General features: G+C 38.2%; 2 long non-coding RNA genes across 2 annotated transcripts; both read right to left on the bottom strand.

The window, feature by feature from the left end:
* Positions 1–6,061: 6,061 nt before the first annotated feature.
* LOC147873873 (uncharacterized) lies at positions 6,062–7,793 on the bottom strand. The gene is made up of 3 exons (XR_015535078.1): positions 7,366–7,793; positions 7,136–7,192; positions 6,062–6,383 (listed from the first exon to the last, which is right to left on the bottom strand). It is a non-coding gene; the product is annotated as an uncharacterized LOC147873873 (long non-coding RNA).
* A 9,922-nt stretch (positions 7,794–17,715) lies between these two features.
* LOC147873872 (uncharacterized) lies at positions 17,716–19,457 on the bottom strand. The gene is made up of 3 exons (XR_015535077.1): positions 19,030–19,457; positions 18,800–18,856; positions 17,716–18,037 (listed from the first exon to the last, which is right to left on the bottom strand). It is a non-coding gene; the product is annotated as an uncharacterized LOC147873872 (long non-coding RNA).
* Between the last annotated feature and the right edge of the window lie 3,953 nt (positions 19,458–23,410).

Here is a 23,410-nt window from a genome sequence, read left to right as displayed (position 1 = left end):
GTCTAAAGGATCTGACTTAACCAACCTTAACACACGCGAAATGTGTCTGAACCTGTTCTATCCTAATCTGTCCCAACAAAAACAATCTTAGCATACACAATCTCTTCAGCTGACATCAATGCGAACCACCATTACCAGAATAACCAAGGTAAACATTCAAAGAACGCATAACAGTGGTTGCCAATGGTAATATGGTAACTGTTGTAAACAAATACCCAAAATGGCCACCAGGTCGCAGCACATCAATTTCCACCTCACGACTATTTAATGTTATTTTTTAATAAGAGGGCAGTTGCCCGCGTGTCCCAGTGATACTGTTACAAAGAATTGTTATTTGCATCATAATAACTTTCAATAATTACATTCCCAAGAATATTTAATTTTAATATCTCTTATTTTAAGAATCGTCCTTAAAATATCGTCAATATAAATTCTCATTCAGACATTACGAATGAAACTAAAGCGTTTGACATTATATGTTTCAGAATTCAACAAATTTAGGGTGCAACTTACCCGAGAAGGAATATCGGGCCCAACTGCTATTTATATTTATACGGAATGTGTATAAAGTCCTGACAAATACCTTGAAACTAACTTCTACAGATTATACTGTATAAAGACAAATGTTCTTGACTTTAGAGATGATAATTTTCCCATTGATATAAAACTAGATGAATTGAATGATCTGGTCTATGGTAAACTGTAAGCTTTTGTCAAATTTCCTTGCTGTAAGACTTCAAGCTCTCTGCTAGTTATCATAAAATACTCATAATAAGCAAATCATCATTTAATAATCATTTTTATAACAACTAACAAATAATAATCATCATATCACTAGGTATGTTTAATAACTGGAAATTTGCCCAGCAAGATTAACAAGAAAATGTAAAGTAATATTTAAAAAAAATTATTGAAAAGTGTAACAAGCAGCTGATAAAAATGAAAGTCATTCCTTATCCTCATGAGATCTTTGTTCCTGTTCTCGAACAAATTTTTAACCCAAGCCAAACTCTGTATTATTTTCCTACTGTATTGAAACACGGACATTTGTCCCTGTTTAAAAAACGCAACACTGCCTCTGTCGGTAACTAAGACCCATTTCTATAATTCATACTTTTCCCAAACTATTTGAACTTGTCATTCATTATATTTAACGTTTCTTAAGCTCAAAACTGAATTCTTGTCAGCGTGGTTTTACGAAAAACAAATCCACCATAACCAGTCTGATAACTTATCTGGATATTATTACCCCATTAATAGGGCCTCAGGGTCAAGCTGACGCGAATCGTTCTTAACTTCGTTCGACCTTGTCCTCATAGCCTGTTACACTTCATTACCTTCGTTAGCTTAGGGCACTCGGCCTTTATCGGCCGCTTCTTACCCTTGGGAAAAGACCCCGGAACTCACTGGACAGGTGGGCCGCAGAGGTTAGAAGAAAATCCTCTGCCTCTGTCGGGGATCGAACCCCAACGGCCCAGCCCGCAGCCAGTCACTATACTGACTAACCTAATTATGTAAATTCTCTGATTTAGCAACCTGTTTCACATATTTTCTTCTTTTAAATTAATAGACTTCGTTCAACTGAATTATTGTTGCAAAGATGCTGATGTTTCAGTAGCACGTTGCCCTTGTGTATTAACGTCCTCTAAACTCATAACGTAATTATTTGAAATTTCTTTCTTGTTACCTTCGTATATTTATTATTGCGTTCTTCTTTTGCGCTGTAACTGGCATAGTTGTTGAAGCAGCGCACCAAAAACAAAGAACTGAATTCAAAGCCACAAGGAGTCAACATGTAAGCACGTGCTCTACTGTGCTGGAACGAATTAGGCCATGGAGGAGTTGCTTTCAGTGAATTGTTTCCACAAAGCACCGCATAAAAATACATTAGTATACAGTCTATATGACCAGTAGGTCAAATATTATTGCATAAGGACTAAAAATCCCTCGTCAGCATCTTTACATTAATTTGCCATGAAAGCATTACCAAGGCAACATTTGTAACAACACACACTTTCGTAAATATTATCCCGTAAGGTAGAAAATCACAATAAACATAAATTCCCTCAGAACTATTTGAAATTGTTTACAGTTAATGGAAAAACATTTAATTCTGGGAGGAGATTATTTGTTTTATCAGAGAATAGCACTCTTTTTGCCAGACTTAAGATTAGCAACTGGTCTGTAAAGATAATGATGATTGTTTTATACGTTTTCTTTGTGAAATGTATTCTACAACAGGAATTATTTAGATAGTTTCCTACACAGCATCACAATCCAAAAGACAAATATTCATATTTTCACTGCTGTAAAATTCCAGACAAATTCACAGTTTGAAATTGTTTCCTTTTCACCACGTGCGGATGGTCACTTCAGACTCCTAATCCAGGGTCACCATAATTGATACTTAAAATATCTAATGTGACATAATAGCCATTTGAAATAAAAACTGTGCATTATGAGTCAAACACGGCGGAGCACAGCAACAGGGAAATTCATTTCCAATACAATAAGAATATCATGACACATTTGTGCTCACATTAAAGCAAAGAATAATGCAATGCTTCATGTAATAAATGGCTAACCACAGAGGAGTCAGATCGCAATCACAGAATTCATATAAGTGCTCAACATAGGTTAATTAAAAAAAATATACCTGAAAGGCCTCAGGAAATAATTTTTGAAAATTATGTTTAAAAGAATACGTAAAGTGTACTTGATCCAGTCTTTCTTTTTTCCTCATGTGTCTTCAAATATAAGACTAAAATTAATTACAGAATGTTGCTGTTTTGTTTTTGTTTCGACCCCCACCCCACCCCACCCCAGATTTGCAGATTCGTTAACACACTTTATTTTGATTTCTACTCCGCTCCATCAGTTCTCTTAAATTTCATTGTTTTCCAATATTCTTTCTAGTTTCTTGTTGTCAAAAGGACTAGTTATATAATGGCTAGTATCAGCTGAGCCAGTCTCTAAGACATCTCAATGTCTTTTGTTGTGCATGACAAATTTCAAGGTGAAAGAATCAGGACAGAGTCGAAGCTCTTTCAACCAGAGACACGCTGTCGAATGAGACTGTAAGGTAATCATAAGAGGTAAGCAGGCAAGGATGTTGAAGGCGGTGTTAGTGGAGTTTCAGAGGTATTATAATGGTTTTTTTGTCTAAAGAGACTGAATAAAACCACAAACCTCTATATTATCATTCACTCAGGTAATACTAAAACATGCACCCACAAAGCGATATTACCAACCCACTGAAAAATTTGATTTGTAGGATTTGAGGTATTCGTGATAGTCTTCTGGGTTGTTGCACCATCTTTAAAAAATTTATGTAGAAATCACATCCTGTCTGTAGTCAACCAACTGTACACATAAGGGCCTAACGAATTAAAAAGGAGTCGTGAGTAGAACTCATAAAGCCCACTTTCTGTTGTAGACATCCAGCACTACAAATCGTATATTATTACCAAATTATGTAGGTAATGAAAATTTGTAATCCAACAATAAAATGCCATTTGGTCGACCAGATGGCGCGGTTGCTTGGGTGCATATGGTCATATATAATTGGATCGCGGTTGCACAATTTTCTTACTTAAATGTAGTTCATTTTAAGTCTGAATGTATTTTAATGTTTTTTATACATGGAAAATAACTTAAGTTGTATGCAACATTTGTATAAAGAATTTTCCATCTAATGTCCAACCCTAAATGTCCGTCACCTTCTTAAAGACAAGCATCGACTCTTTTTGTGTTCTTCATGCAACTTTGCACAGCATTTCTGGGTCAGTGTCGGTAACAGTCTGTTCAACATTCTGTTTCATAGAAAGAAATGTTCAAGAATACAGCTTCTGTACAACCGGCACGAGCAGCGGCCTAGCAACCACAGTGACAACATGAGTCAGGGGAGGTTGGGAAAGTCTATTACAGAAGGTGGACCTGCTTCTGATTTAATTTTTGTTGTTGGGTTATATTTTAATTGGAATTAAATGTGTGCAACGTATGCGTACCAAAGAGTAATTTACTACACTACAGTAGCTGTCACCAAATCGCATGCTTCAAGGCCATGAGAGAATTTCACCCTGCCCCCCTTACCTAACACCTCAAAGTCACCAGTACAGTGTTGCTACCTTCACTATGGTGCGAGTCCTTAAGTGTCTTCACTGCTGTTCATGTTGCAGTGGCACAACATTTTTCATGTGACCTTGAAATATGCACTTTGTTGGTTGCTGCTGCAATTTATTAATTTGTAAAAAAAATGTATTTTGGGTGCAGTGTGGCTATTTATTTACAAATGTGATTAGATGTATCACAGTGCATTACATTCATACGATATGTGTCAGGCTGTGTTATGGTATAGGTATTTAAATGCCACCTTCTCACGATAATAGCCTGAATTCACTCCTAGGATAGTCCATGTGGGTTTTGTGGTGGACAAAATGGCAATGGGATAGGTCCCTCAATTTGTACCCTGTCAATATCATTCCATCTCCATTCTGCCTACTAGGATCTATGGAACTCATCTATCAACATGATTATGGCACGTCTTTCTATACCTAGCCAAAGAAAAGAGTCCTGCACATAGAACACATGAAATGACTGGCAGTAATGTCAAGCCTCCGGAGGTTATATGACAGTCAGATACAACCCCAGTACAACTGTTTGACTTCTGCTATGAACATACAAATATCTTCAATCACCGTGAGATTAATGTACCCATATTTCAAAAAAGAACCCAGCGAGTTAATTACTGGTAACTGTTACATTATTTATGACAGCCACTGGTACAATAGAATTGTATGAGGATTACTGTCTTCCAGGTTATTGCTCTCTGTAGTCTGGTAGATTTCCACAAACGTTTCAGAGATCATACTGCCTCCGTCATTGCCCTGATAACGGAGGCAGTATGACCTCTAAAATGTTAGTGGACATCTACCAGAATACACAGAACAATAACCCAGAGGACAGTAATCTTCAGACTCACCACTGTGAAAACCTCAAATCATACACAGAATTGTATGAATCACAATCTTATATAAGCATCATAGACCTTGATCACTTTTTCCGTGCCCCAGAAATATGAATGCCAAAATAGACATTCTGCTTGCTATACCTGCATCATGAAACAAGACTGGCAAAATATGTAAACTACCACAAGAAACCATAACTAAAAATAAGAAAGATTGCAAAATATAGAGTAATGTTTCCAAAACATGTAAGACGGCATAATAATCTTGTGTATGCACTATATTTTCAAATAAGATCAATGAATTAATGCACAGCTGTATATTTACTACATTTTACATTAAGCCATAAGTGCAAGGATGTTTTATAAATGGGTATTCTACTTCGCACAGACCATGGTGTTTAAATGTATGAAATGTACAAGCATGAACCCCTTAACAGACAAGAGACTTCAACTTTCTCTTCCTTAGGACTGGTCATAATTTGGGATGTCAGAAGTTATACTAAAAGGTAAAATAAGATGGCATATATAGTTCAGAGCTTCTTTGTCTTTCCTACATGTACGAGGCTCGTCCACAAAGTAAGTTTCCCTGGGGCCGTTTACAGAAACAAAACAAAATATTTATTGCAACAGATACAGCAAGTGTCCAGCTATTTTTCAACATATTCGCCACCGGAATTGAGACATTTGTCATTCCGTGGGACCAACTTTTGAATACCTGTGTCGTAGAAGTCTGCCGTCTGGGATTGGAACCACTGTGTGACAACCATCTCCGCCTCTCTGTCATTCTGAAAACGCTGACGCTGACCGGACAGGAATTTCTTGAGGTGTAGGAAAAGATGGAAATCACTGGGAACGAGGTCCGGGCTGTAGGGTGAATGATTAAACACCTCCCAGCTGAACTCCTGCAGGAGACTTGCTGTCCGTCGAGCCGTGTGCGGCCTAGCGTTATCACTGACCGCTCTTCACAGTCGGCGGGAGCTGGAATAAGAACCTCCATCTTCAACAGCTGCAACGATGCTACTGTTAGAACGCGGGAAGTACCGTTAGTGCATGCGCCATGCTACGTCATTGCTCTATCACGTACGAACAGTCGATTCGCGCAATATAAGGTTTGCTAGCTGTGGGACGAGTGGGAAACTTCCTTTGTGGACGCGCCTCGTAATATGTGTATACAAAGTTTCCTACTTCAAGCAACATGCCAAGACACACCGATTTCTGCACAGTTCAAGCCTAAAAATTAACGCTTGTAAGCTCACTATGACATAGGACTCTTCACATATAGCATACAAACCAAAAACAAAACTGGTTGATTCAAGTCAACAGAAGTAGATTAATAATGCTATCAACCTGTAGCTTGTGGACTATGCACAACCCACATTTCTTGTGCATGCAGCGGACAGTTTCGAAGAAACCAAATCTACATATAAAAAGAAAAATGTAGATAACTTATTGCAAAACTGTACAAAGTCCACGAAAAACAAAAATAAGTCGCAAACATTTCCGCAAATCGAAGTAAAGAACTTGTTTCCAGTCACTTCCTTGTAAATGTCACCGCCCATGAACCGTTACAATAACATACACGATTTACAATGACAATTATCACCCTATTTGTATAAACAACTGTGTAACATGAAATATATAACTAATCAAATTATATTAAGTACCTCTGAAATGTTGTTTCTGGTAGACTACATTCAATCTTTGCGTTTTATACGTAACTACAAACGTTTTCCAGATGTCTATATACAATACCAATGCCGTGAACATATTTAATGGGGTTTTAATTTAGCGACTTGTTTCAATCTCAAAGCGTAGAATATTCTGGTAGCTAGAACTGCGTATTAGCGTCAACATCATAACAACATGTAATATTTGGTTTAACACAGCCCTGGATGCTAGTTGATTGACATGAAATCCTTATAACCACTAAATTCTGTCAGACATTGCAGTCAGCTACTCACAAATGCGGTTGACACGAAGCTGGACTGTATTCAGAGCTACGAAACGCAACATTTAAAGGCACATGGAGATAAGCCAATGACACAAGGTAACTAACTGTAAGGGGGCATGGCCTGTCTACCCCCAAACATGCAGGCCTTCAGCCAAAGCAATCTCAGTCCTGGGTTCAGCTCCATCCAACCAAAGGCCTTTTCGTAAGGGATAAATTACCTGCGATCAACTTCCCATCACGAGCAACACGCCCAAATCTGAACATGGTAGGGCCTTCTGCAAAGAAAAAATCCTGTTAGCGTAAGCGTAAGAGTTTTAAGATACAGTAAATCAATTCCAGCAACGCGTTTCGTTCTCATGGGATAACGTCTTGTACTGGTGTAAGTTGGTTGGTTAGCCAATGATGGAGGATTGTGATAATTATCGACTGTATAAAACAACACACTTACAATAATGGAACAGCCGATGGCTCGTCACTGTTATCATCCTCTTCTGTTTCCGAGTCACTTCATTGTCATAATTTTCGTCTCCTGAATGAATACTGATGTGTTGCACAACTTCAACCCCGAACAACTTGTTCCTCCTGCAACTGTCCTACATACCGAACACGAGATCTGCTAGGTTATCCGAACAATATAAAGGAGATAATCCGATAACAAGGTGACCCAGTTCATTTGCCATCTAAACCTGTTCATACACTTTTTTACGTCTATACGGCACAGAGTGAAAGAGTGATTCGGGTATACTTTCTGCAGGATCATATTCAATACAGCTCTTTCATAGCCATTCTTGAATGTCTTTTTTTGCGTGACACTGTGTTGGGGTCTTTGTATACGATGATAGACTGACAGCTGACATTAACCACGATTATAATGGATTGCTCTTCCGTTTTCATTCCAGTCTACAGAACTATCAGAGTTCATATATGAATGATAATGGGAGTCTCGAATTTGTTGACATGAACAAAGTACTTTCTCTCAGGAATAAAGCCTGTTTTTGCTTATCCTGCGTGACACACAATAAGATTGCTCCCTTTTCCAGGACATGAGTATTTTAGTGGTATTGGTCAACCAGTGTTTCGTGTAATTGGAATGCAGGGCTCTGATATCCTGAAATTCTAACCTAATCTAACTGTCCTTAGGAAATAAATTCGAACAGCCACAATGTTTCAGAAATTCACGCGACAGTACGAGCTCAACCGCTTCCAGTATTCAGCTGCCACCGTTCGTGTTGCCAATTTTGGAGCAATACACTAGTTGCAAGGCGACAACTTGTGAACAGAAAACCTGTGTTACGAAATGCAATTATAACTAATATCTGTCAAGTGTTTTTAAAATGTTATTTGTGAAAACCCTGACTTAAATACAACTTCGCACAACGGCGGCAAGGTGATGGCAATCGGTTGTTTCTGTAAAAGTTGTTATTCAATAAATTATCCTCCCGGGGCCTATACAAAAAATAAAGTAGCCATCACGAAATTTCATACAAGGCCGCAAAAGGACCTCACTTCCCTCCCAACACCTTTCCTCGCGGCACTACGTCAATACCACAGCATTGCTATTCTGCTAGTTCTGAGCTTTCGCTCGCATGTGCCCCTTGATGATGACTACTAAAATTCATTACCACTCCAATGGATAACTTTGAGTTAAACACTTTTTGTCAGAGGAACTTCCTCTGTCTTTAAAATAAAGGTGAGTGCATGTAAACTTGGCTGAACCACACGAGATTTCACATGAAGATGACAGTCTTCTGGTATGTTGCGCTGTGCAGTCTGTGCAGACGTTTCAGAGGTGCTTATTATCTCCATCATCAGGACAATTATCACAACGTCCCAGAAGTGAAACATCTACTTGGTTGAACCTCTCTCATATTACCAATTTCCATTAGGTAGAGGAAGTTATTTTTTCAGTGGCATCAAACTTTCTTGAAAACAGTTTCAATATCAAATCTGGTTTACATGAAAGAGGAGGATATAGAAAAAGGAATGTTCCTTGATTTGTGGCAGACTTTCTGTATTTGGTTGATGCTTCGTTAAAATGTGATTGATAATTACATTAAAACAATCTTCAGGACTTTATGCCAGTTTATGTGCTGAAAGATCTTTGTTGAGTGTATGAATTTAAAATTCCTAGCAAATTGAAGTCTCAATTGCATGTACGAACGTCTTTCTTCCCCCTTCATTTCTATGGAAATAGGAATTTTGGGTCAACTTTGTAGAACATTCTTAAAACATAAAGATTGATTTTGTAAATTTCATTTGTACAATTCCTACATAGTTCTAAATATTGTGCCATAATGTGTGCTTTTACATTATTTTTTTTTCCTAAATAATAAAAATATAAATGAAAAATTTAAAATAATAGTTTTCTTTTTTTCCTCCAAATTATGATAGAGTATATATAAATACTAACACAGACTATACAAACAGACCAGCAAAATGTTAATTTATGGGGCCAGTCACATCTCAGGTATATACTAAGCACCTGACCTTGACAACATATTGGGTGTTAGAGGTACAGACGCACTCTCTTGACCTTGACACTCAATCAAGGTGAACCATTACCTCTACATCCCAGTCACTTTTACCCCAGGGAAAGGGCCCCCAGTAAGGTCCAATTCCAACATATAAAAAGCATAAAATATCATTTTAAAATATTTGGAGATTTTTGACACAACAAATTCATATCTGTTGATACATATATTTATTCTTCAAGTCTATACACAAACCATTTTAATATTGATGTTTAAAATTAAAATTGATATAAATAATTCGCGCTATTCATAGTTTTTCTCGATGTTACAATTTGCGCTATATATTACAACATGTTTCGATGTCTCAGCATCATCTTCAGGTTTATTTTTTAAAACTATTCAATATTTTTTAATGCACGCTTTTCGGTAATTGTAGATTGTAGGTTGTAGTTGTGGATGTTCCTTTTATCTTCTGATTCTTTGCATATTATGTGGCGTGTTTATATTATTTTGTTCATTATTTCAGGAGTTGGATGTGTCGTGTGTCCTCAGCTGGACAGGTCTGATCGGGTGAATGTCAGTTCACAGACAAAGCCTTCTTCTTTACTTTTTCCCACGGTATTCTTGAACCGGGTCAGATATAATGCATCACGCAAATACATCGGGTGTGAGCATGGGATAGAGAAACACAAGGATGCCTCGTACAATTAACTTTACTTTAACGCGTTTCAGGTTATAACATCCGGTTACAAGCATGTTAAAAATAGTACAATTGTGTAAGAAGCTAAGTAAATACTTCGCCTCTAGGCATGTATATGACTAGTTCCTACCCACTTCCAGTACAGCAGTATAGACAAAAACACGATCTTCAAAGACTTTCGACATCAAAACAAAAAGAAACATCCACTGGTTACACACACACAAACAGAATGACGAGCCGGCGCTGCTCAGTCAGCAGTGACTGACTACAAACTGGACTACCGGGGTTCGATCCCCGACGAGGGCAGAGAATTTTTCCTCTAGCTTCTGCGTCCAGACCGGTTCTGAGGCCCACCTAGCCTCCTGTCCAGTGGGTACCGGAGGTTAAGCTGACCACTCACCCTCCCATCCAGTGCCGAAGACAAGAATTAGTAGGAGCTATAGCGCATCTCCCCTCAAGCGCCTCCAAGGCGTGTAGTGGGAGAGCTTTTCTTTTACTTTACCAAGAGAATGACCAAAAAGCTTCAGCCAAATTAGCTGTTGTTGCAAAGTTCGATTTTTCCGATGAAGACGAAAATGGCAAAAAGGAATCAAGAGATTAAAAGAAACGGCAGAACGAAACAAGAATCGGTTAAATAAGCAGAGGCAGGCAGTGGCAAAAATAAAGAAGAATCGTTGAAAGACCGTGGAAGAAACAGCGCAAGTCAAATTAAACTAAAGGAAAGGAAACAAATGCGAACAAAGGTCACAAGAAATATCTACTAACTCTCTAGTAGTAGAATCCGCAGGTCCAACACCGACAACACCAAAGCCCGGCACCGGAAACGATCCTGAGCCAACTCCATCCATTTCCCATCCTCACAGCCCACCCACCTCCCTAAGATCCATCTTGATCTTATTCTCCAATCTCCTTCATGGTCTGCCCAGTGGTCGTTTTTCTGTAAAATTCCCCATCAAAATTCTGTACGTACCCTTTGCCTCCATGCGTGCTATTTGTCCACCCCAGTCTCCTACATTTCACTATCCTCACTATGCCAGGTGACCCGTACAATTCACGCAGCTCCTCGTAATGCAGGATTCTAATTCTCCATTTAATTCATCCCTCCTAGGTCCAAATACCTTCCTGAGCACTCTGCTTTCAAACACTTGTAATCTACGTTCTTCCTTCAAGGTAAGAGACCATGTTTTACAACCATACAAGACAACAGGCAAAATTATTGTTTTATATTGCCTGATCTACAGTTCTTTGGATAGTAAACGAGATGATAGCAGTATGTAAATTGAATAAAACAAACGTTTCCCGAATGAATTTTACTCTTAATTTCATCATGGACCTCATTTATTTGTTGTTGTTCCCAGATACTTCAATTTTGAAACATTTTCAAACGATGTGTTACTTATAATTATGTTCCGCAGCTGTTGGTCCCGTATTACGCCAATGTATTGAGATTTGTCTACATTTACTCCTAGGTCTATTTCCTTGCCAGCCTGTAGGAGAGTTTCTGCATTCTTGGTTATGCATAATATCCAAAATATTCGATGTTCTAACATAACACATTTTAACTTAGTCTAAAGGATCTGACTTAACCAACCTTAACACACGCGAAATGTGTCTGAACCTGTTCTATCCTAATCTGTCCCAACAAAAACAATCTTAGCATACACAATCACTTCAGCTGACATCAATGCGAACCACCATTACCAGAATAACCAAGGTAAACATTCAAAGAACGCATAACAGTGGTTGCCAATGGTAATATGGTAACTGTTGTAAACAAATACCCAAAATGGCCACCAGGTCGCAGCACATCAATTTCCACCTCACGACTATTTAATGTTATTTTTTAATAAGAGGGCAGTTGCCCGCGTGTCCCAGTGATACTGTTACAAAGAATTGTTATTTGCATCATAATAACTTTCAATAATTACATTCCCAAGAATATTTAATTTTAATATCTCTTATTTTAAGAATCGTCCTTAAAATATCGTCAATATAAATTCTCATTCAGACATTACGAATGAAACTAAAGCGTTTGACATTATATGTTTCAGAATTCAACAAATTTAGGGTGCAACTTACCCGAGAAGGAATATCGGGCCCAACTGCTATTTATATTTATACGGAATGTGTATAAAGTCCTGACAAATACCTTGAAACTAACTTCTACAGATTATACTGTATAAAGACAAATGTTCTTGACTTTAGAGATGATAATTTTCCCATTGATATAAAACTAGATGAATTGAATGATCTGGTCTATGGTAAACTGTAAGCTTTTGTCAAATTTCCTTGCTGTAAGACTTCAAGCTCTCTGCTAGTTATCATAAAATACTCATAATAAGCAAATCATCATTTAATAATCATTTTTATAACAACTAACAAATAATAATCATCATATCACTAGGTATGTTTAATAACTGGAAATTTGCCCAGCAAGATTAACAAGAAAATGTAAAGTAATATTTAAAAAAAATTATTGAAAAGTGTAACAAGCAGCTGATAAAAATGAAAGTCATTCCTTATCCTCATGAGATCTTTGTTCCTGTTCTCGAACAAATTTTTAACCCAAGCCAAACTCTGTATTATTTTCCTACTGTATTGAAACACGGACATTTGTCCCTGTTTAAAAAACGCAACACTGCCTCTGTCGGTAACTAAGACCCATTTCTATAATTCATACTTTTCCCAAACTATTTGAACTTGTCATTCATTATATTTAACGTTTCTTAAGCTCAAAACTGAATTCTTGTCAGCGTGGTTTTACGAAAAACAAATCCACCATAACCAGTCTGATAACTTATCTGGATATTATTACCCCATTAATAGGGCCTCAGGGTCAAGCTGACGCGAATCGTTCTTAACTTCGTTCGACCTTGTCCTCATAGCCTGTTACACTTCATTACCTTCGTTAGCTTAGGGCACTCGGCCTTTATCGGCCGCTTCTTACCCTTGGGAAAAGACCCCGGAACTCACTGGACAGGTGGGCCGCAGAGGTTAGAAGAAAATCCTCTGCCTCTGTCGGGGATCGAACCCCAACGGCCCAGCCCGCAGCCAGTCACTATACTGACTAACCTAATTATGTAAATTCTCTGATTTAGCAACCTGTTTCACATATTTTCTTCTTTTAAATTAATAGACTTCGTTCAACTGAATTATTGTTGCAAAGATGCTGATGTTTCAGTAGCACGTTGCCCTTGTGTATTAACGTCCTCTAAACTCATAACGTAATTATTTGAAATTTCTTTCTTGTTACCTTCGTATATTTATTATTGCGTTCTTCTTTTGCGCTGTAACTGGCATAGTTGTTGAAGCAGCGCACCAAAAACAAAGAACTGAATTCAAAGCCACAAGGAGTCAACATGTAAGCACGTGCTCTACTGTGCTGGAACGAATTAGGCCATGGAGGAGTTGCTTTCAGTGAATTGTTTCCACAAAGCACCGCATAAAAATACATTAGTATACAGTCTATATGACCAGTAGGTCAAATATTATTGCATAAGGACTAAAAATCCCTCGTCAGCATCTTTACATTAATTTGCCATGAAAGCATTACCAAGGCAACATTTGTAACAACACACACTTTCGTAAATATTATCCCGTAAGGTAGAAAATCACAATAAACATAAATTCCCTCAGAACTATTTGAAATTGTTTACAGTTAATGGAAAAACATTTAATTCTGGGAGGAGATTATTTGTTTTATCAGAGAATAGCACTCTTTTTGCCAGACTTAAGATTAGCAACTGGTCTGTAAAGATAATGATGATTGTTTTATACGTTTTCTTTGTGAAATGTATTCTACAACAGGAATTATTTAGATAGTTTCCTACACAGCATCACAATCCAAAAGACAAATATTCATATTTTCACTGCTGTAAAATTCCAGACAAATTCACAGTTTGAAATTGTTTCCTTTTCACCACGTGCGGATGGTCACTTCAGACTCCTAATCCAGGGTCACCATAATTGATACTTAAAATATCTAATGTGACATAATAGCCATTTGAAATAAAAACTGTGCATTATGAGTCAAACACGGCGGAGCACAGCAACAGGGAAATTCATTTCCAATACAATAAGAATATCATGACACATTTGTGCTCACATTAAAGCAAAGAATAATGCAATGCTTCATGTAATAAATGGCTAACCACAGAGGAGTCAGATCGCAATCACAGAATTCATATAAGTGCTCAACATAGGTTAATTAAAAAAAATATACCTGAAAGGCCTCAGGAAATAATTTTTGAAAATTATGTTTAAAAGAATACGTAAAGTGTACTTGATCCAGTCTTTCTTTTTTCCTCATGTGTCTTCAAATATAAGACTAAAATTAATTACAGAATGTTGCTGTTTTGTTTTTGTTTCGACCCCCACCCCACCCCACCCCAGATTTGCAGATTCGTTAACACACTTTATTTTGATTTCTACTCCGCTCCATCAGTTCTCTTAAATTTCATTGTTTTCCAATATTCTTTCTAGTTTCTTGTTGTCAAAAGGACTAGTTATATAATGGCTAGTATCAGCTGAGCCAGTCTCTAAGACATCTCAATGTCTTTTGTTGTGCATGACAAATTTCAAGGTGAAAGAATCAGGACAGAGTCGAAGCTCTTTCAACCAGAGACACGCTGTCGAATGAGACTGTAAGGTAATCATAAGAGGTAAGCAGGCAAGGATGTTGAAGGCGGTGTTAGTGGAGTTTCAGAGGTATTATAATGGTTTTTTTGTCTAAAGAGACTGAATAAAACCACAAACCTCTATATTATCATTCACTCAGGTAATACTAAAACATGCACCCACAAAGCGATATTACCAACCCACTGAAAAATTTGATTTGTAGGATTTGAGGTATTCGTGATAGTCTTCTGGGTTGTTGCACCATCTTTAAAAAATTTATGTAGAAATCACATCCTGTCTGTAGTCAACCAACTGTACACATAAGGGCCTAACGAATTAAAAAGGAGTCGTGAGTAGAACTCATAAAGCCCACTTTCTGTTGTAGACATCCAGCACTACAAATCGTATATTATTACCAAATTATGTAGGTAATGAAAATTTGTAATCCAACAATAAAATGCCATTTGGTCGACCAGATGGCGCGGTTGCTTGGGTGCATATGGTCATATATAATTGGATCGCGGTTGCACAATTTTCTTACTTAAATGTAGTTCATTTTAAGTCTGAATGTATTTTAATGTTTTTTATACATGGAAAATAACTTAAGTTGTATGCAACATTTGTATAAAGAATTTTCCATCTAATGTCCAACCCTAAATGTCCGTCACCTTCTTAAAGACAAGCATCGACTCTTTTTGTGTTCTTCATGCAACTTTGCACAGCATTTCTGGGTCAGTGTCGGTAACAGTCTGTTCAACATTCTGTTTCATAGAAAGAAATGTTCAAGAATACAGCTTCTGTACAACCGGCACGAGCAGCGGCCTAGCAACCACAGTGACAACATGAGTCAGGGGAGGTTGGGAAAGTCTATTACAGAAGGTGGACCTGCTTCTGATTTAATTTTTGTTGTTGGGTTATATTTTAATTGGAATTAAATGTGTGCAACGTATGCGTACCAAAGAGTAATTTACTACACTACAGTAGCTGTCACCAAATCGCATGCTTCAAGGCCATGAGAGAATTTCACCCTGCCCCCCTTACCTAACACCTCAAAGTCACCAGTACAGTGTTGCTACCTTCACTAAGGTGCGAGTCCTTAAGTGTCTTCACTGCTGTTCATGTTGCAGTGGCACAACATTTTTCATGTGACCTTGAAATATGCACTTTGTTGGTTGCTGCTGCAATTTATTAATTTGTAAAAAAAATGTATTTTGGGTGCAGTGTGGCTATTTATTTACAAATGTGATTAGATGTATCACAGTGCATTACATTCATACGATATGTGTCAGGCTGTGTTATGGTATAGGTATTTAAATGCCACCTTCTCACGATAATAGCCTGAATTCACTCCTAGGATAGTCCATGTGGGTTTTGTGGTGGACAAAATGGCAATGGGATAGGTCCCTCAATTTGTACCCTGTCAATATCATTCCATCTCCATTCTGCCTACTAGGATCTATGGAACTCATCTATCAACATGATTATGGCACGTCTTTCTATACCTAGCCAAAGAAAAGAGTCCTGCACATAGAACACATGAAATGACTGGCAGTAATGTCAAGCCTCCGGAGGTTATATGACAGTCAGATACAACCCCAGTACAACTGTTTGACTTCTGCTATGAACATACAAATATCTTCAATCACCGTGAGATTAATGTACCCATATTTCAAAAAAGAACCCAGCGAGTTAATTACTGGTAACTGTTACATTATTTATGACAGCCACTGGTACAATAGAATTGTATGAGGATTACTGTCTTCCAGGTTATTGCTCTCTGTAGTCTGGTAGATTTCCACAAACGTTTCAGAGATCATACTGCCTCCGTCATTGCCCTGATAACGGAGGCAGTATGACCTCTAAAATGTTAGTGGACATCTACCAGAATACACAGAACAATAACCCAGAGGACAGTAATCTTCAGACTCACCACTGTGAAAACCTCAAATCATACACAGAATTGTATGAATCACAATCTTATATAAGCATCATAGACCTTGATCACTTTTTCCGTGCCCCAGAAATATGAATGCCAAAATAGACATTCTGCTTGCTATACCTGCATCATGAAACAAGACTGGCAAAATATGTAAACTACCACAAGAAACCATAACTAAAAATAAGAAAGATTGCAAAATATAGAGTAATGTTTCCAAAACATGTAAGACGGCATAATAATCTTGTGTATGCACTATATTTTCAAATAAGATCAATGAATTAATGCACAGCTGTATATTTACTACATTTTACATTAAGCCATAAGTGCAAGGATGTTTTATAAATGGGTATTCTACTTCGCACAGACCATGGTGTTTAAATGTATGAAATGTACAAGCATGAACCCCTTAACAGACAAGAGACTTCAACTTTCTCTTCCTTAGGACTGGTCATAATTTGGGATGTCAGAAGTTATACTAAAAGGTAAAATAAGATGGCATATATAGTTCAGAGCTTCTTTGTCTTTCCTACATGTACGAGGCTCGTCCACAAAGTAAGTTTCCCTGGGGCCGTTTACAGAAACAAAACAAAATATTTATTGCAACAGATACAGCAAGTGTCCAGCTATTTTTCAACATATTCGCCACCGGAATTGAGACATTTGTCATTCCGTGGGACCAACTTTTGAATACCTGTGTCGTAGAAGTCTGCCGTCTGGGATTGGAACCACTGTGTGACAACCATCTCCGCCTCTCTGTCATTCTGAAAACGCTGACGCTGACCGGACAGGAATTTCTTGAGGTGTAGGAAAAGATGGAAATCACTGGGAACGAGGTCCGGGCTGTAGGGTGAATGATTAAACACCTCCCAGCTGAACTCCTGCAGGAGACTTGCTGTCCGTCGAGCCGTGTGCGGCCTAGCGTTATCACTGACCGCTCTTCACAGTCGGCGGGAGCTGGAATAAGAACCTCCATCTTCAACAGCTGCAACGATGCTACTGTTAGAACGCGGGAAGTACCGTTAGTGCATGCGCCATGCTACGTCATTGCTCTATCACGTACGAACAGTCGATTCGCGCAATATAAGGTTTGCTAGCTGTGGGACGAGTGGGAAACTTCCTTTGTGGACGCGCCTCGTAATATGTGTATACAAAGTTTCCTACTTCAAGCAACATGCCAAGACACACCGATTTCTGCACAGTTCAAGCCTAAAAATTAACGCTTGTAAGCTCACTATGACATAGGACTCTTCACATATAGCATACAAACCAAAAACAAAACTGGTTGATTCAAGTCAACAGAAGTAGATTAATAATGCTATCAACCTGTAGCTTGTGGACTATGCACAACCCACATTTCTTGTGCATGCAGCGGACAGTTTCGAAGAAACCAAATCTACATATAAAAAGAAAAATGTAGATAACTTATTGCAAAACTGTACAAAGTCCACGAAAAACAAAAATAAGTCGCAAACATTTCCGCAAATCGAAGTAAAGAACTTGTTTCCAGTCACTTCCTTGTAAATGTCACCGCCCATGAACCGTTACTGCCAACACCAATAACATACACGATTTACAATGACAATTATCACCCTATTTGTATAAACAACTGTGTAACATGAAATATATAACTAATCAAATTATATTAAGTACCTCTGAAATGTTGTTTCTGGTAGACTACATTCAATCTTTGCGTTTTATACGTAACTACAAACGTTTTCCAGATGTCTATATACAATACCAATGCCGTGAACATATTTAATGGGGTTTTAATTTAGCGACTTGTTTCAATCTCAAAGCGTAGAATATTCTGGTAGCTAGAACTGCGTATTAGCGTCAACATCATAACAACATGTAATATTTGGTTTAACACAGCCCTGGATGCTAGTTGATTGACATGAAATCCTTATAACCACTAAATTCTGTCAGACATTGCAGTCAGCTACTCACAAATGCGGTTGACACGAAGCTGGACTGTATTCAGAGCTACGAAACGCAACATTTAAAGGCACATGGAGATAAGCCAATGACACAAGGTAACTAACTGTAAGGGGGCATGGCCTGTCTACCCCCAAACATGCAGGCCTTCAGCCAAAGCAATCTCAGTCCTGGGTTCAGCTCCATCCAACCAAAGGCCTTTTCGTAAGGGATAAATTACCTGCGATCAACTTCCCATCACGAGCAACACGCCCAAATCTGAACATGGTAGGGCCTTCTGCAAAGAAAAAATCCTGTTAGCGTAAGCGTAAGAGTTTTAAGATACAGTAAATCAATTCCAGCAACGCGTTTCGTTCTCATGGGATAACGTCTTGTACTGGTGTAAGTTGGTTGGTTAGCCAATGATGGAGGATTGTGATAATTATCGACTGTATAAAACAACACACTTACAATAATGGAACAGCCGATGGCTCGTCACTGTTATCATCCTCTTCTGTTTCCGAGTCACTTCATTGTCATAATTTTCGTCTCCTGAATGAATACTGATGTGTTGCACAACTTCAACCCCGAACAACTTGTTCCTCCTGCAACTGTCCTACATACCGAACACGAGATCTGCTAGGTTATCCGAACAATATAAAGGAGATAATCCGATAACAAGGTGACCCAGTTCATTTGCCATCTAAACCTGTTCATACACTTTTTTACGTCTATACGGCACAGAGTGAAAGAGTGATTCGGGTATACTTTCTGCAGGATCATATTCAATACAGCTCTTTCATAGCCATTCTTGAATGTCTTTTTTTGCGTGACACTGTGTTGGGGTCTTTGTATACGATGATAGACTGACAGCTGACATTAACCACGATTATAATGGATTGCTCTTCCGTTTTCATTCCAGTCTACAGAACTATCAGAGTTCATATATGAATGATAATGGGAGTCTCGAATTTGTTGACATGAACAAAGTACTTTCTCTCAGGAATAAAGCCTGTTTTTGCTTATCCTGCGTGACACACAATAAGATTGCTCCCTTTTCCAGGACATGAGTATTTTAGTGGTATTGGTCAACCAGTGTTTCGTGTAATTGGAATGCAGGGCTCTGATATCCTGAAATTCTAACCTAATCTAACTGTCCTTAGGAAATAAATTCGAACAGCCACAATGTTTCAGAAATTCACGCGACAGTACGAGCTCAACCGCTTCCAGTATTCAGCTGCCACCGTTCGTGTTGCCAATTTTGGAGCAATACACTAGTTGCAAGGCGACAACTTGTGAACAGAAAACCTGTGTTACGAAATGCAATTATAACTAATATCTGTCAAGTGTTTTTAAAATGTTATTTGTGAAAACCCTGACTTAAATACAACTTCGCACAACGGCGGCAAGGTGATGGCAATCGGTTGTTTCTGTAAAAGTTGTTATTCAATAAATTATCCTCCCGGGGCCTATACAAAAAATAAAGTAGCCATCACGAAATTTCATACAAGGCCGCAAAAGGACCTCACTTCCCTCCCAACACCTTTCCTCGCGGCACTACGTCAATACCACAGCATTGCTATTCTGCTAGTTCTGAGCTTTCGCTCGCATGTGCCCCTTGATGATGACTACTAAAATTCATTACCACTCCAATGGATAACTTTGAGTTAAACACTTTTTGTCAGAGGAACTTCCTCTGTCTTTAAAATAAAGGTGAGTGCATGTAAACTTGGCTGAACCACACGAGATTTCACATGAAGATGACAGTCTTCTGGTATGTTGCGCTGTGCAGTCTGGTACGAATTGACCGACGTTTCAGAGGTGCTTATTATCTCCATCATCAGGACAATTATCACAACGTCCCAGAAGTGAAACATCTACTTGGTTGAACCTCTCTCATATTACCAATTTCCATTAGGTAGAGGAAGTTATTTTTTCAGTGGCATCAAACTTTCTTGAAAACAGTTTCAATATCAAATCTGGTTTACATGAAAGAGGAGGATATAGAAAAAGGAATGTTCCTTGATTTGTGGCAGACTTTCTGTATTTGGTTGATGCTTCGTTAAAATGTGATTGATAATTACATTAAAACAATCTTCAGGACTTTATGCCAGTTTATGTGCTGAAAGATCTTTGTTGAGTGTATGAATTTAAAATTCCTAGCAAATTGAAGTCTCAATTGCATGTACGAACGTCTTTCTTCCCCCTTCATTTCTATGGAAATAGGAATTTTGGGTCAACTTTGTAGAACATTCTTAAAACATAAAGATTGATTTTGTAAATTTCATTTGTACAATTCCTACATAGTTCTAAATATTGTGCCATAATGTGTGCTTTTACATTATTTTTTTTTCCTAAATAATAAAAATATAAATGAAAAATTTAAAATAATAGTTTTCTTTTTTTCCTCCAAATTATGATAGAGTATATATAAATACTAACACAGACTATACAAACAGACCAGCAAAATGTTAATTTATGGGGCCAGTCACATCTCAGGTATATACTAAGCACCTGACCTTGACAACATATTGGGTGTTAGAGGTACAGACGCACTCTCTTGACCTTGACACTCAATCAAGGTGAACCATTACCTCTACATCCCAGTCACTTTTACCCCAGGGAAAGGGCCCCCAGTAAGGTCCAATTCCAACATATAAAAAGCATAAAATATCATTTTAAAATATTTGGAGATTTTTGACACAACAAATTCATATCTGTTGATACATATATTTATTCTTCAAGTCTATACACAAACCATTTTAATATTGATGTTTAAAATTAAAATTGATATAAATAATTCGCGCTATTCATAGTTTTTCTCGATGTTACAATTTGCGCTATATATTACAACATGTTTCGATGTCTCAGCATCATCTTCAGGTTTATTTTTTAAAACTATTCAATATTTTTTAATGCACGCTTTTCGGTAATTGTAGATTGTAGGTTGTAGTTGTGGATGTTCCTTTTATCTTCTGATTCTTTGCATATTATGTGGCGTGTTTATATTATTTTGTTCATTATTTCAGGAGTTGGATGTGTCGTGTGTCCTCAGCTGGACAGGTCTGATCGGGTGAATGTCAGTTCACAGACAAAGCCTTCTTCTTTACTTTTTCCCACGGTATTCTTGAACCGGGTCAGATATAATGCATCACGCAAATACATCGGGTGTGAGCATGGGATAGAGAAACACAAGGATGCCTCGTACAATTAACTTTACTTTAACGCGTTTCAGGTTATAACATCCGGTTACAAGCATGTTAAAAATAGTACAATTGTGTAAGAAGCTAAGTAAATACTTCGCCTCTAGGCATGTATATGACTAGTTCCTACCCACTTCCAGTACAGCAGTATAGACAAAAACACGATCTTCAAAGACTTTCGACATCAAAACAAAAAGAAACATCCACTGGTTACACACACACAAACAGAATGACGAGCCGGCGCTGCTCAGTCAGCAGTGACTGACTACAAACTGGACTACCGGGGTTCGATCCCCGACGAGGGCAGAGAATTTTTCCTCTAGCTTCTGCGTCCAGACCGGTTCTGAGGCCCACCTAGCCTCCTGTCCAGTGGGTACCGGAGGTTAAGCTGACCACTCACCCTCCCATCCAGTGCCGAAGACAAGAATTAGTAGGAGCTATAGCGCATCTCCCCTCAAGCGCCTCCAAGGCGTGTAGTGGGAGAGCTTTTCTTTTACTTTACCAAGAGAATGACCAAAAAGCTTCAGCCAAATTAGCTGTTGTTGCAAAGTTCGATTTTTCCGATGAAGACGAAAATGGCAAAAAGGAATCAAGAGATTAAAAGAAACGGCAGAACGAAACAAGAATCGGTTAAATAAGCAGAGGCAGGCAGTGGCAAAAATAAAGAAGAATCGTTGAAAGACCGTGGAAGAAACAGCGCAAGTCAAATTAAACTAAAGGAAAGGAAACAAATGCGAACAAAGGTCACAAGAAATATCTACTAACTCTCTAGTAGTAGAATCCGCAGGTCCAACACCGACAACACCAAAGCCCGGCACCGGAAACGATCCTGAGCCAACTCCATCCATTTCCCATCCTCACAGCCCACCCACCTCCCTAAGATCCATCTTGATCTTATTCTCCAATCTCCTTCATGGTCTGCCCAGTGGTCGTTTTTCTGTAAAATTCCCCATCAAAATTCTGTACGTACCCTTTGCCTCCATGCGTGCTATTTGTCCACCCCAGTCTCCTACATTTCACTATCCTCACTATGCCAGGTGACCCGTACAATTCACGCAGCTCCTCGTAATGCAGGATTCTAATTCTCCATTTAATTCATCCCTCCTAGGTCCAAATACCTTCCTGAGCACTCTGCTTTCAAACACTTGTAATCTACGTTCTTCCTTCAAGGTAAGAGACCATGTTTTACAACCATACAAGACAACAGGCAAAATTATTGTTTTATATTGCCTGATCTACAGTTCTTTGGATAGTAAACGAGATGATAGCAGTATGTAAATTGAATAAAACAAACGTTTCCCGAATGAATTTTACTCTTAATTTCATCATGGACCTCATTTATTTGTTGTTGTTCCCAGATACTTCAATTTTGAAACATTTTCAAACGATGTGTTACTTATAATTATGTTCCGCAGCTGTTGGTCCCGTATTACGCCAATGTATTGAGATTTGTCTACATTTACTCCTAGGTCTATTTCCTTGCCAGCCTGTAGGAGAGTTTCTGCATTCTTGGTTATGCATAATATCCAAAATATTCGATGTTCTAACATAACACATTTTAACTTAGTCTAAAGGATCTGACTTAACCAACCTTAACACACGCGAAATGTGTCTGAACCTGTTCTATCCTAATCTGTCCCAACAAAAAC

Source organism: Zootermopsis nevadensis, unplaced genomic scaffold (genome assembly GCF_977971745.1).
Source record: "Zootermopsis nevadensis isolate Lab colony 2312 unplaced genomic scaffold, Znev_1.0 Znev_ptg000013l, whole genome shotgun sequence".
In the NCBI taxonomy this organism is placed as follows: domain Eukaryota; kingdom Metazoa; phylum Arthropoda; class Insecta; order Blattodea; family Termopsidae; genus Zootermopsis; species Zootermopsis nevadensis.
Note: the sequence above shows the minus strand (reverse complement) of the source record. Positions and strands in the feature narration are given on the sequence as shown.